At 52.3% G+C, this 13,605-nt stretch overlaps 1 protein-coding gene across 3 annotated transcripts in view; it reads right to left on the bottom strand.

Annotated features, from left to right (window-relative positions):
- S100PBP (S100P binding protein) overlaps window positions 1-13,605 on the bottom strand; it is a 509,558-nt gene that overhangs the window by 79,483 nt on the left and 416,470 nt on the right. The window lies entirely within an intron of this gene.

Below are 13,605 nucleotides of genomic sequence, written 5' to 3'. Positions count from 1 at the left end.
TTGGAGACAGTCTTTACTTAAGATGGGATGGTGGCAACACTCACTGGCTTTCGCAGGTGGGACAACATAGGGATCTCTACACTAGGAGATGTAATGCGAGGGGCTACCTTACAATCCTTCCAGGATCTACAGCGAGAATTCCAGATGCCTAAAACTCAATTCTATAAGTACCTCCAGTTTCAACACGCCATCTCTCCTAGCATATCGGGAATAGAGGCTCTCCCTGAATTTAGCTCCGAGGCTAAGGTGTTTATGGGTGATCTGCACGATCATAACATTGTGACAATTTATCAGACACTGGTGACAAATAGCTCTACCACACTAAACAAGCTTAGGGAAGCGTGGGTGGTCGATCTAGGCCAAATAGATGGTGATGACTGGGCAGACGCACTTGCCTCCCCCGGGAGGTGTCGATAGCAACTCGGCTCAGACTTCTCCAATTCAAATACTTACACTGGGCTTACTACACCAGACAGATTGTGTAGGTCGGGTCTGATGTCATCCCCGATGTGCCTGTGATTAGTCGGAACGAGGGATCCCTCATTCACACAGTTTGGCAATGCACAGCGTTCACGAGGTTCGGGCGGGGTTCTGAATTGCCTTACAGAGGTCCTGGGGTGGGAGATTCCCACCACACCAAGGTTAGCAATTCTGAATATCATGGAGGGTATTGGAGGCAATATCTATAAAATACACTTGCTGTTGTTGGGGCTGACTCTAGCTAAAAGAGATATTGCAAAACTGTGGAAGACGTCAGCCCCACCCTCTATAGCAGCATGAAAGAATGGTCTAGATTTTTATATGGGTTTGAAGATACCAATATTAAGGCTAGGGGATGCCCACAAAAGCACCCAATGATTTGGAAACAATGGGCGACTACCGGGGTCTGTATTTAGTGCCGGTGCCTCCTGCAGAAGCGTCTTTACCCTCTCTGACATAGGGGGACATTGGGCAAGTGATCAAAGATATAGCTATGGGACGCACAGATTGGAGAGGACGTTGTGGGGGCAAAAGAGACGCAGCAGGGAAACAGAACAAAAAGGAGGAGGGGGGGTCAAAATGTTCTTGTTGCTTTGTTTTGTATACTTTCTATTCTGTGGCTATATAAACTAAAGGTCAATGACAATGCCGTGAGATATATATTATGGCAGCTGCTTTCTGGAACCAGAGGCTCTGTCCCATGAATGATCATTGACGCAATAAAATTTGTTTAAAAAAAAAACACGTTCCCTTGGATCTGGACCTACCACCTCACTGGAGCCTCTGATCTGGACAACAACCCTGCAGGGGGGAAGCTAGAGCTTAGCCCTCCTGGCCTTTGGCATGGAAGACAATATGAGAGTTGTATTGAATACTGCATCCATGTAATCTATTCTCCGACATGGCACCAGATTAATCTTGCCCCAGCTGATGAGGAATCCGAAGCTGTGGAGTGGCCAGATTGTGCTCCACGTATCCTTCACAGCTTGTTCCAAAGATGGAGCTTGGACCAGGAGGTCATCCAAATAAGTGTGGATGATTGTTTTCATAGTGTAAGACCACAAGGGCAGGAGACACTTCTGTGAAAGCTCTGGGAGAGGTCTTGAGCCCAAATGAGAGATTCGGAAACTGCCAGTATTGATTACCTTTGGCAAATCAGATACTTCTGGTGAGGAAGTGAAAGTGGAATGTGCATGTAAGAATCCAGCAAGTCCATCTTCATCAAACAATCCCCTCGATAAACCAGCAGAATCACTTGCTTGAGTGAGTTTATCTTGAAGGGTATTCTGGGAATAAAGGTGTTGAGAAATTTAAGATAATTTATCCTAAATTACCCATGTTTTCCAAAACGAGTTCTTGTGAATATTATTCCTTCCTTCTTTCCTGTGCAGGTACCGTGTAGAAGTCTCCCTTCAGTAAAAATACAGATCCAAAGACTTCACCGAATTAAACAAGTTTACTGGTGAACTCCCCGGAGCAGCCATCACCTGCAGGCATTCCAATCCAAAACATGACATTTCTCCACCTTAGCAAGTGTTCCACTAAAGGAACACACCCAAAGAATGTTCGTACAACATACTGCAATGATGGCTTTCTTCGCGATTAATAAGGAAATGCTGTTGCATAAAGATCTACTCTTCTCCCTGGCCAGCGGACAAAATGTTTTCAAAAAGGAGGGTCTGGAAACGAAGCAGACACTTTGATGAAGCAACCTTTTGAAACTATCTGGAGAGACCTAAAATCTGAGATCAGCTTCTTCCATTTGTGTTGAAAAATAAGGAGGCAGCTTCCAACAGGGCTCTCAATGGTCTGAGCATAGTTAGGTACCCTGTTTCTGACCCCCCCAGAGGTGAACTTGATTCATCTTGGTTAAGCTAATGCATTAAGCAATATTGGGAGAGAAGAACAAGTTACTTACCTTCGGTAACGATATATCTGTAAGAAACAGTAGTTAGTATTAGATTCCTTACCTTGGAATATCCCCAGGCGTCAGACTGGATCCGGAAACTTTTGCGTAGCTATACCCCTGCGCGTCGTTAGGCGTCGTCTCTGGCTCCGCGTCCGTCGTCGGCGTCGTCTGCGTCGGAATGACGTCGGAGTAATTAGACGCCGCCCATGCGCGCTGACCTCAGTTCTTAGACACAGCTTTTCTACCCCAGATACGCAGAGCCATGCTAGAACCAACACTGGTGCCAAGAAACTAGGGCCCTGAAAGGGGATGACCTTAACCCTAGGTATCAGTTCGCAGAACGGGGAGGATGGGTTGGGCGGTAAGGAATCTAATACGAACTACTGTTTCTTACAGATATATCGTTACCGAAGGTAAGTAACTTGTTCATCTGAAAGAAACAGGTTAGTATTAGATTCCTTACCTTAAAATAGATACCCCAGCAATACCAACCCCGGTGGTGGGTCTGCGAACCAATACTTACACCAGAACAGAAAGTCCTGGAGGACGGAACGGCCAAAGAAGCCATCCCTCCGGACTTGACTGTCCAGGCAGTAGTGCCTCGCAAAGGTGTGCAGCGAGGCCCACGTAGCCGCCTGGCAAATGTCCTGCAGGGGAACTCCCCGACCCAGGGCAGTAGTAGCCACCGTGGCCCGAGTGGAATGGGCTCTCAGCCCAACTGAAGGCTCTTTTCTAGCCAAGGAGTAGCACGCCTTGATGCATAAGACGACCCACCGAGAGATGGTCCGCTTATGCACTGCCCGTCCTTTCTTCGCACCCACGTAACCAACAAAGAGTTGGTCATTGTAGGAAGGTGGATATCCGACTATGGTTGCCCCCAACTTTTTGCCTGGTGTTTTGCTGGTTTTTCGACTTAGTTGACCTGGGGCCCTGATATTCAGGACCCCAGGCCTCCTGCTCTCTCTGTAAAATGGATTCCATGTACCTTAGGTACATATCTAATTGGATACTGAGTCACCTTATCAGTCCCTGTACAGCATACCTTAGGTATCCAGGGCATAGGTGTACCCAGGGCCTACCAGGGGCTGCAACATGTAATAAGCCACCCCTGGCTGGCCATCCAAATCTGACACAACTGGCTGCATGACAGCTGGGGCAAGGTGGTGTAATCACCCTTTGCTTTAGGTATAGTATCTCTATACCTAACCCTAAAATGGACACATATATTCCTATCAGTCACTCCTATGGCAGGCCTTATCAATCCTGAAGGCAGAGTGCTTGGAATTATGTGAGATGGTGCTCTGGCATGAGCTGAGCCCGCTTGCAGCTTCCGGAACCAAGTCCTAATAGCTGTTCCATGATAACGCGTACCATATACTCTTAAGTGCATTATAATCCTCGCGGTTATTTGCTATCTTTGGTATCGCATTATCAAAACACGTCAAGTAAGGTGTCATACGAATTGGAATACTAACCCCTCGCCAATTCTGGCGACGGGGTTAGCATTCCACCCTTCTAGAGGGACACAACATGTATGTAACTGTGAACCCCGGATAAAGTTAACTCCGCATCACAAAATGGATGCTGCCACCACAGAGACAAATCTGACCTCCTGCTGCGGGGAGTCCTTCCAGCGAGGGAGGCTTGGACAAAGAATTTCCTGCCTTGGGAGGTGCGAGCACCACCCCAGACAGGATTTTGTGTATTAGGTAGGACAGGGCTCAAAGGAATGAGACATGCCTGGGGCACACAAGGTGCCCTGTGCATACACCGGTCAGAACCAGTTCCTGGGGCACTCCAGCCCCAGAGCTGGCGACAGACCGGACAAAGGAAAGGGGGTGTAACCACCCCCCTTCCTGGTCCCACCCAGAGGAGGGACCTAGTCGTAGTTCAGCCCCCCTTTAGCCGGATAAAGGTAGGAGCTGGTCCCATTCCAAATCAGATTAATCTTGACTACTTCCACGAAGAAACTCTTGACCTTCGACCTCCTGAATCCAAAAGACTGAAGAATCTCCCCTATGGTCAGGGAGTGACCATCCTGCTTCGCAGGCACCATCAAGCTCCTGTGCGGTTTGCTGCAAGTCCTTCCATCCCGGAATCTGACGACCCAGCTCAACAAGACCCGGACCTCCAGACCTCTCTGACCTCTACCCACATCCACAGCACAGCCGAGCCGAGACCCGTGGGTGCGATGAGCAACGTGGAGACGGCCACCTTGAGAAAACCTGCACAGCGCTTCCAGCACGACCGCCGAGGGATCCTCGAGTGAGTGCACTGGGGTTTGAGAATCCCTACACCGACGCAGCTCCTGCACCAAAGACCATCCCCCCAGCATCCACGAGATCTGCGTGGGGCCCTTTTGCCTGGTTGCTGCTCTTCCTGTTGTCTGGTCACTCGCCGGCAGGCCTGCGACCTCCGAGGAGACGACCCAAAGAATCCGACACTGCTAGTCTGGTCTCCCAGACTGGCCCTTGCTTCCCTGTGAACGAGAAGCACCCCGGACCCTCCTGGTCCGCACCAGACGCCATCTTTGCTCCACCGCGTGGCTTGCATTTGCCAAGGCCTACTGTCCAGATCGACGATCCGACACCGCCAACAGCAGCAGACTACATGGGACAGCTCGTGCCTCCAGCCTGGTCGTGAAGAACAGCTACTGGTCCACACAGCTGCAGAGAGAAGCGACCCTTCCTTCACCTGACTGCAGCGACAGCATCTGGTTCCCTCCTGGTTCCAGCACGGTCACTGGCTAGTGACCGAGACTCTGTCCCCTTCCCTTTCAGGACTTCTTCCTAGTTCCATCCTTGGAACCACCGGACTCCTCCATCTGGCTGCCTGCCAGCAACTCCTTGTTTCAGGCATCACCGGGATCAACGCAGCAAACCCGACGCAACTTCAGCCCTATGCACCCGCAGCCTGTGTGTTAGGTAACTAAAGCTTCTAGGTGCTGAAGTCTGTGTACACTATCCTAGTGTTCAGGTCCACTGTTTTCCCTCCATCCAACCGGGTTCGTCCGGAATCCGTAACTTTCTAAACTGTACGATCCATAGACGTTGGTACGCATCCCGCGTGAGAGTTTCCACTCTGCACGCGAGTCCCGTGGGCCTCCTGCTCCTTACTTACCTAGTTCGTAGCGTAGTCCCAGCGATCCTCCAGCCTCTGGATCTCCTTACAGTACTTTTCTTCCTCGCATTCCATTGTTTTGAGTATATGGTTTGTCGCGCCCCTAAGGCGCACTTGTAAATATTGTGCGAACTCGTATTTCCTTTTTAGTATTGTCATGTGCTTAGCCCTCTGACCTCCTAAAGAGTTCAGAAGTGTATGTTAGTTAATAAATATCGGTTTATTTTCATAACAACCTGTGTGGTGTCCTTTCACTTGGTATTCAAGGGGTTATATGTGGTAAAACAGCTGGCTTCACATGCCATAAAGAGTTTAGCCTAAAGACTGCTTTTGTCCACGCTAGTAGGATAGCTGGTCTATAAGGTTGACTTACAACCAATCACCATAAGGGTTGTTTGGACTGATACAAGGTGATCACTAGAACTAGTGAGCCTCATATCAGGCCAACTTCTCACAGTCATCCACCCGGAACTGGCGTGTGCGATCCACATAAAATGAAAGTGCACGTTTTGGGTCCAGACGATGGAGCCGCTCTTCATCCTTTGAAGGGTGCGGAGGCGGGAAGAAGGAGGGCAAGGTGATGGACTGCCCGATGTGGAAAGCAGAGACTACCGTGGGCAGGAAAGACGGCTTTGTACGCAGCACCACTTTGTCCGGATGTATAGACAGGAAAGGGAGTTTGCAAGATAGAGCCTGGAGCTCACTTACTCTCCTGGCAGAGGTGATGGCAACCAGAAAAGCAGTCTTCAAGGTGAGAAGACGGAGAGGACAAGAATGAAGCGGCTCAAAGGAAGCGCACATCAGGAAAGTAAGAACCAGGATCAAGTCCCACTGAGGCATCACAAAGTGAACAGGTGGAAACATGTGTGTGATGCCCTTCAGAAAACGAGTTACTATAGGGGACTTGAACAAAGAAGGTTGATCAGGCAGCCTTAGGAAGGCCGAAAGAGCAGAAAGGTAGCCCTTGATAGTGCCCAGAGCAGAGCCCTGCTGGGCAAGAGAAAGAAGGAAGAGAAGAACTTCAGAAAGAGGGGCAGAAAGGGGGTCCACAGCCTTTGCTGTGCACCATGCCACAAATTTGTTCCACCGGCAGGCGTATACCGACTTTGTGGAGGGACGCCTGGCTGCCAGAATAACGTTACAAACCTCAGGAGGCAAGTCAAATGGCCTCAACTTCCGCCGCTCAATCTCCAAGCATGGAGGTGGAGACTGGGCAGGTTCGGGTGGAGGGCCGTCCCCCTGCTGCTGCGACAGAAGGTCCTCCTGAAGAGGCAGACGGATCGGGGGACCGACTGACATATTGAGTAGCTCGGGATACCAGAACCTTCGAGCCCAGTCCGGAGCCACAAGGATGACTTGGGCCCGGTCGCGCCTGATCTTCTTCAGCACTCTGGGCAGAAGTGGTATAGGCGGAAAGGCGTATAACAGACCGCAACTCCACTCGCGACGAAATGCGTCGCAGAGCGAGTGCCGCCTTGGAAATTCTAACGCGCAGAACTGATCACATTGCGCGTTCTCTTCGGTGGCGAATAGATCTAACCAAGGCTCTCCCCATTGCAGAAAGATGCCTTGCGCCACGTCCGAGTTCAGGCGCCATTCGTGATCCATCGAGCACCGTCGGCTGAGTTTGTCCGCCCTGGCGTTCAGAGAACCAGCCATTTGGTGAACCACCAGGGTCACGCCCTGATGTTCCAGCCACTGCCAGAGCCGAAGAGCCTCCTGGCAGAGGGTCCAGGACCCCACACCACCCTGTTTGTTGCAGTACCACATGGCGGTGGTGTTGTCCGTGAATACCTGCACTGCACTCCCTCGGACAGAAGGGAGGAATGCCTTCAGTGCCAGACGAATCGCCCGCAGCTCCAGAAGGTTGATATGGAGCCGGGACTCCGCCGGAGACCAGAGGCCTCTGATCTCCACCTCTCCCATGTGGCCTCCCCAGCCCTGGAGGGACGCGTCCGTCACAACCACGTGCTCCGGTTGGGGAAGGGAAAGGGATCTGCCGTTGGCCCAATCGCGGTCCGTGAGCCACCACTGCAGATGTCTCGCAATGCCCTCCGAGATCAGGACATGGTCGGACAGGTTGCCCTGATGCTGGGCCCACTGAAACTTCAGGTCCCACTGCAGAGCCCGCATCCGCCACCGGGCGTGATGCACCAGAAGGATGCAGGAGGCCATCAGCCCAAGAGCCGCAGCGTCAACCTGACCGAAACCCGGGATAAAGGCTGAAAGACTGGAATCAGAGCCTGAATATCCCGGACCCGCTGCTTGGGAGGATAAACCCGAAACTGCGCCGAGTCCAGTACAGCTCCGATGAAGAGGAGCTTTTGGGAGGGACACAGGTGTGATTTCGGCACGTTGATGGAAAACCCCAGCAGGTGCAGGAGATCTGCCGTAATCTGGAGGTGGTTGACGACTGTCTGAGGCGAGCCCGCCTTCAACAACCAATCGTCGAGGTAGGGGAAGACTGAAACCCCTAACCTGCGCAGATGAGCTGCGACCACCGCCATCACTTTCGTGAACATCCGTGGGGAGCTGGTAAGGCCGAAGGGGAGCACGGTAAACTGAAAGTGCTCGAGGCCTACCGTGAACCGCAGATAACGCCGGTGGGCCGGCAGGACGGGGATGTGAAAGTAAGCGTCCTGCAAATTCCAACGCCACCATCCAGTCTTGCGGGTCTAGGGCAGCCAAGACCTGAGCCAAAGTCAACATCTTGAACTTCTCCTTCGGAGGAAGCCGTTGACGTTCCGTAGGTCCAAGATAGGGCGTAGGCCCCCTTTGCCCTTCTTGGGTACCAGAAAGTAGTGGGAGTAGCAACCACACCCTACTTCTGGCCCAGGAACGCGCTCGATGGCCCCCTTGGCCAAGAGGGTCGTAACTTCCTCCTGCAGAAGTCGCAAGTGGTCCCCCGACACGCGGTGGTACTGCGCTGGCATGGGTGGAGGGGTCGCCTCGAAGGTGAGGGAGTAGCCCCTTCGGACGATTTGCAGCACCCACCTGTCTGATGTGACGGTGCGCCAGTGGAAGAGGTGATGGCGGACCCTGCCCCCCCGCTGGCGACACATGGGCCTGAAAACTCAGACTAGGAAGGTTTTGAGGCGGATGCTGCGGGAGCGGTTGCGGACTGGCCACGCCGTTGACCCCGACCGCCTCCCCGGCGGTTTCCACGGCCGCCACCGCGCTGAAGATTCTGTTGAGGCGGCGTGTGGCTGGCGGCCCGAGTGGGAGCGCCCCTTCCTTGGCCACGAAAGAAGCGAAAGGCACCCATTTGCTGGCGCGGGGCCGAGAGGCCCAAGGACTTGGCCGTAGCCCTGGAGTCCTTAAAGCGCTCAAGCGCGTGGTCTGCCTGGTCGCCAAACAGGCGACGGCCATCAAACAGCATGTCCAGAAGAGTAGCCTGGACATCGGCCGAAAAATTGGCGCACCGTAACCAGGCGTGGCGTCGGACCGCCACTGTTGTGGCCATCGCTCTGCCTAGTGTATCGGTGGTATCCAGTCCGCACCGGATAGAGTACCGTGCAGCATCTCGACCCTCCACTAGGGCTTGGACGAGTTTAGCCCTGACCTCCTCAGGGCATTGTGGCAGCACGTCCGCAACCGTGTCCCACAGGGTGTGGGTGTAGCGGCCCAAGAGGCATGCGTTGTTGACTGACCTCAGTCCCAGACTAAGGGACGAGAACACTTTCTTGCCAAATTGTTCAAACCTCTTGGATTCCCTGTCGGGAGGAGCCGACGGGAACGCGGTCTGGGAGTTAGAGGCCTGGATAACCAGGCTCTCGGGGTGGGGTGGGTCGACAGGAAGCTTGGGTCACCCGGAGCCGGGCGGTAGCGTCTGGCTACGTTCCTGTCCACAGGCTGTCCTGAGGTGGGCTTTGACCAGGTGCCCAACAGAACGTCACATAAGGCCTCATTGAACGGCAGCAGAGGCTCGACCGAGCTTGAATGCGGTTTGAGGACCTCAGTGAGGAGATTAGTCCTCACGGCCGCTGAGGGGAGCGTAAGGTTTAAGGCCTTAGCTGCCCGCATCAGTACTATGCTATAGGCTGCCCCAACCTCCGTAGCCACGGTAGGAGGGGAGACAAAACCAGTGTCTGGAGAGAGGTCCAGGCCGCTGGCCTCCCCAAGCTCCTCTGTCCAGTCCGCTTGGTCCTGACACTCCTGTGTCAGAGGGTCCTCAGACCCCTCCCAGTCCTCTTCGTCACCCAATGCCTGGTAGCCAGGATCAACAATCAGGGCCCGTTCGTGGAACTGGAATGTACCAATAGCCGTCTCGTACGGCGCCCAACGGGGCCGTGTCGACGGCTGAACGGGAGCGATAGAAGGACTGGGGCCGGCGTCGACCGAAGTCGGCGCCGGTGGTGACACCCTTGGGGACGGCGCCGGCGAGGTCGTAAGGTCGACCGGCGTCGACCCGGATCCAGATCCAGCCGGGGCCTGTGGCGCCGGGACCGAAGTCGCCGGCGGGGCCGATGCAGGCGGCGGCGTCGGTGCCGGAGCACTCGACCCGCTAGGCCCCGGCGCCGGGCCCACTGGGCCCGAAGGCGCCGTGGGGCCCGGTGGAGAAGGGAGCGACCTCATGGCCATGACGTACCGCTCGATCTCCCGCGTCGCATCTTGCTCAGGGACCCGAAGGTGTGGGGCAGGATGCAGCGCTAGCGACGTCAGCGGAGCCGCGTGGGTGGTGCCACCCAAAACCCCGGCCGCGTCGAGCGAGCCTCGGGGGCGGTCGGAGGAGCGATGACGCCGCTCCGACCTCTCATGCCTCTTACCTGAGGAGGAACCAGAAGACCAATGCCGACTTCCGGAGCTGCGAGGGCTCCGTCCCCGCGACCGGTCCCTCGACCTCCCATGGGACCGGGACCTCGAATGGCGCGGGGCCGACAGCCGGAGCTCGAGCCGCTTGCGGGACCGCTCCCACCTAGCCTTCGACGTCAGGGCCCGACAGTCGGAAAAGGAACGGTCGTCGTGGTCGAGGCCTAGGCATTGCAGACACCGGCGATGGGGGTCGGTATTCGACATCAGCCGAATACACTTCAAGCAGGGTTTGAACCCGGGCATCCCTACCGGCACCTGAAGAGTCGAGAATGACTTGAAGATCAAAAATGATCAAAAAAGTTTTAGTCAAAAAGTGACTAAGGGGTAGAGCTTCTCCGGATCTGCTCTAGCTGGCGCGGAAAAAAGAAGAATGTACGTCAGCGCGCATGTGCGGCATCTAAGTACTTCGATGACGTCATTCCGGGGCAGACGACTCCGACGACGGACGCGGAGCCAGAGACGACGCCTAACGACACGCAGGGGTATTGCTACGCAAAAGTTTCCGGATCCAGTCTGACGCCTGGGGATATTCTAAGGTAAGGAATCGAATACTAACCTGTTTCTTTTAGATCACAATTGTTTTTAACAAAATGACAAGTAAAAAGCTGGAATCAGTCCCATGGTTTACTATATTGGGCTAAAAAGGAATGAAGTTCCCAACTTCTATAGTCTTTTCACTGAAATGGCTCTCTATTGGTAAAACAGGGTGGGGATGTATGCCCACCCACAAGGCACAACTGCTTATACTGCTAACAGAGGATGTAATATGTAGTAATAGAATGGGGGAATATACTTATCCCTGTGTCCCACAACTGCTTGACTATGTGATGTCCTGTTTTTCTTACGCAATGTATCTCCTCACGTAAAACTGAGAGAGCAAGTTTCAGCCCAGCTTAGAGTAGAACTGACCACACTATGAGGCCTGGCCAGGACAACAGGTGTACTGGTGCATGATGGTTAAGTAGATGATGAAGTTATGCAAATGAAATAAAGGATGCTGCTGCACCAACTGTGGTAGAATTCATATCTGCTAACAACCTATCAACGCAAAGTCATGCCTACTATTACTTCACATGAAAATCATTTTGTGTCTTAATGCCACTGGCTCATTGAATACAAAATCATTTCTGGGATGTACACCACTACATTGCGAGACATGCCCAGAGTAGATCACCAGTCTAGGAAAACACTAGACACCAGGGAATTTCTTAATTTTTAAATGGAAGCGACCCCTTGGGCAAGGGTCGCTTCCTATGGGGGATAATCATTTTTAAGACTGTTCTGTCCCCCCCGGGAACAGGTCGCCCGATTTTTTTGGGCGTTTCTGGTCCCAGGGGGAGCAGAAAAGCCCACTCGAGCCAGGGAATTTGTTTTTATTACATTGGAAGTGACCCCTTGGGCAAGGGTCGCTTCCAGGGGCCATATTTTTTTTACAATTGTATTCTGCCCCCCCCCCCCCCCCCCTCCCCCCCCCCGGGGGGCAAATCGGTTTGTTTATTTGGCCTTTCTGCCCCCGGGGGGCGGAGGGGGGCAGAAAACCCCACTAGACACCAAGGAGTGTTTTAAATTTTAAATGGAAGAAACCCTTGAGTAGGGGTCGCTTCCTTATGGGCCTAAAACATTAGTAAGACTTTTCTGCCCCCTCTGGGGACAGATCGCCAGCATTTTTGGGCCTTTCTGGCCCCAGGGGAGGAGGGGTGAGGGCCAGAAAGGCCCAAAAATGCTGGCTAGAGACAGGAATATAAAAATAAATAAAATGGAAGCGACCCCTTGGGCAAGGGCCGCTTCCAGGGGACATATATTTTTTTGTGTGTATTCTGTCCCCTGGGGGCAGATACGCCTGTTTATTTGGCCTTTCTGCCCCTATTTGGGTAGTGACATATCGTGTTATAATGTTAATTGTTTTATTTCTTGTGAATTGAATTGCAATGCTTCATTTCTCCCTTTTTGTTCTAGTTCAAGGCTTTTGCTCTTTGGAGGTTACGGTAATGGTGGTTCTGCTGTTTGTGTAGTTGCATGTGTTTGGTAAGACTTGTGTATTTTGTTGTCTTGTAATTGTTTTTTCTTTCTAGTAGGATATCGATTTTGCTGTCTCTCTGCAGAGTAGGTGCTGGTGAGTGTAGCTGTCTCTTGCAAGTGTATTGTTTAGTTTTTGAGTATATAGATCTTTGAGATAAAGGCACACATTTGTTTTACTTATTTATTTTGCATAGTGTTGGTTGTTGTGGACTTCTTTGTGTAGTCTCCTTTCTTAGTAAGGATAATGGCTAGCCGCAGGATTACTGCTCAGCAGGTTTGTTGGTATACTTTTTGAGTCTTCCTCTGACCATGGTTCAGAGACTGACTCTGCATCTGAGGCAGAGGTGGGAGGGGAAGATTCAGGCAGTGAGTTTCTGTATACATGGATTCATCGGATGATGAAGCTACTCTCAGTGCGGATGAAGCTACTCTTAGTGCGGATGAAGTGCCTGTGTTAGAGGAGGACATTGATGTGCCGTTAGTGCGCCAAGAGGCATCTGGGCTGCAAGGCTTCCCGTTGGTATGGTGCAGCAAGAGGCATCTAGGTTGCAGCCTGTGGCTGCAAGGCTTCCAGTTGGAAGTGATGACCTATGAGTTGCCCCAGGCATTGCCAGACTTTACTAGTGTTTCAGGGGGTAAAGTGAATACAGAAAACCTTTTGCGGATGCATTTTTTTCAGTTGTTTATGGACGATGTGTTTTTGGCAGAGATTGTTGAGCAGACTAATTTGTATGCCAAACAGTTTTTGAGGGACAACAGTATCAGCCTCAAGCCCCATTCTAGAGCTATCCGGTGGACTCCCGCAAATCTGGAAGAGATTAAGAAGTTCTTGGGTTTAACTTTTTTGATGCGCTTGCTAAGGAAGCCATCAATGTCTTCATATTGGTCTACTAGTCCCTTGATGGCAACAGCTATATTTCCGGCAGTCATGAGTCGCGATAGGTATTTGCTTCTGCTTCGGATGCTGTATTTTGTCGATAGGGTGTTCTCGTGGCAACGCTAAACCATTGAGTGTGACCGTCTTTTTAAGATTCTACCTGTCATTGATCACTTTGCAGATTGATTTTCTGAGATCTATGCTCCAGGGAAAGAAATAGCAGTGGATGAGTCTTTGGTATTTTTCAAGGGCCGCTTGGTTTTTAGGCAATACATTCCTAGCTATGGAATTAAGCTGTATATGCCGTGTGACAGTAGGACTGGATAGGTCTCTAATTTCGGGGTGTACACCGGTAAGGAATCCAGGATTAACACCCCTCCCCCCGGTT

The sequence above is a fragment of the Lissotriton vulgaris genome, chromosome 2_1 (assembly GCF_964263255.1).
Source record: "Lissotriton vulgaris chromosome 2_1, aLisVul1.2, whole genome shotgun sequence".
Lineage (NCBI taxonomy): Eukaryota > Metazoa > Chordata > Amphibia > Caudata > Salamandridae > Lissotriton > Lissotriton vulgaris.
Note: the sequence above shows the minus strand (reverse complement) of the source record. Positions and strands in the feature narration are given on the sequence as shown.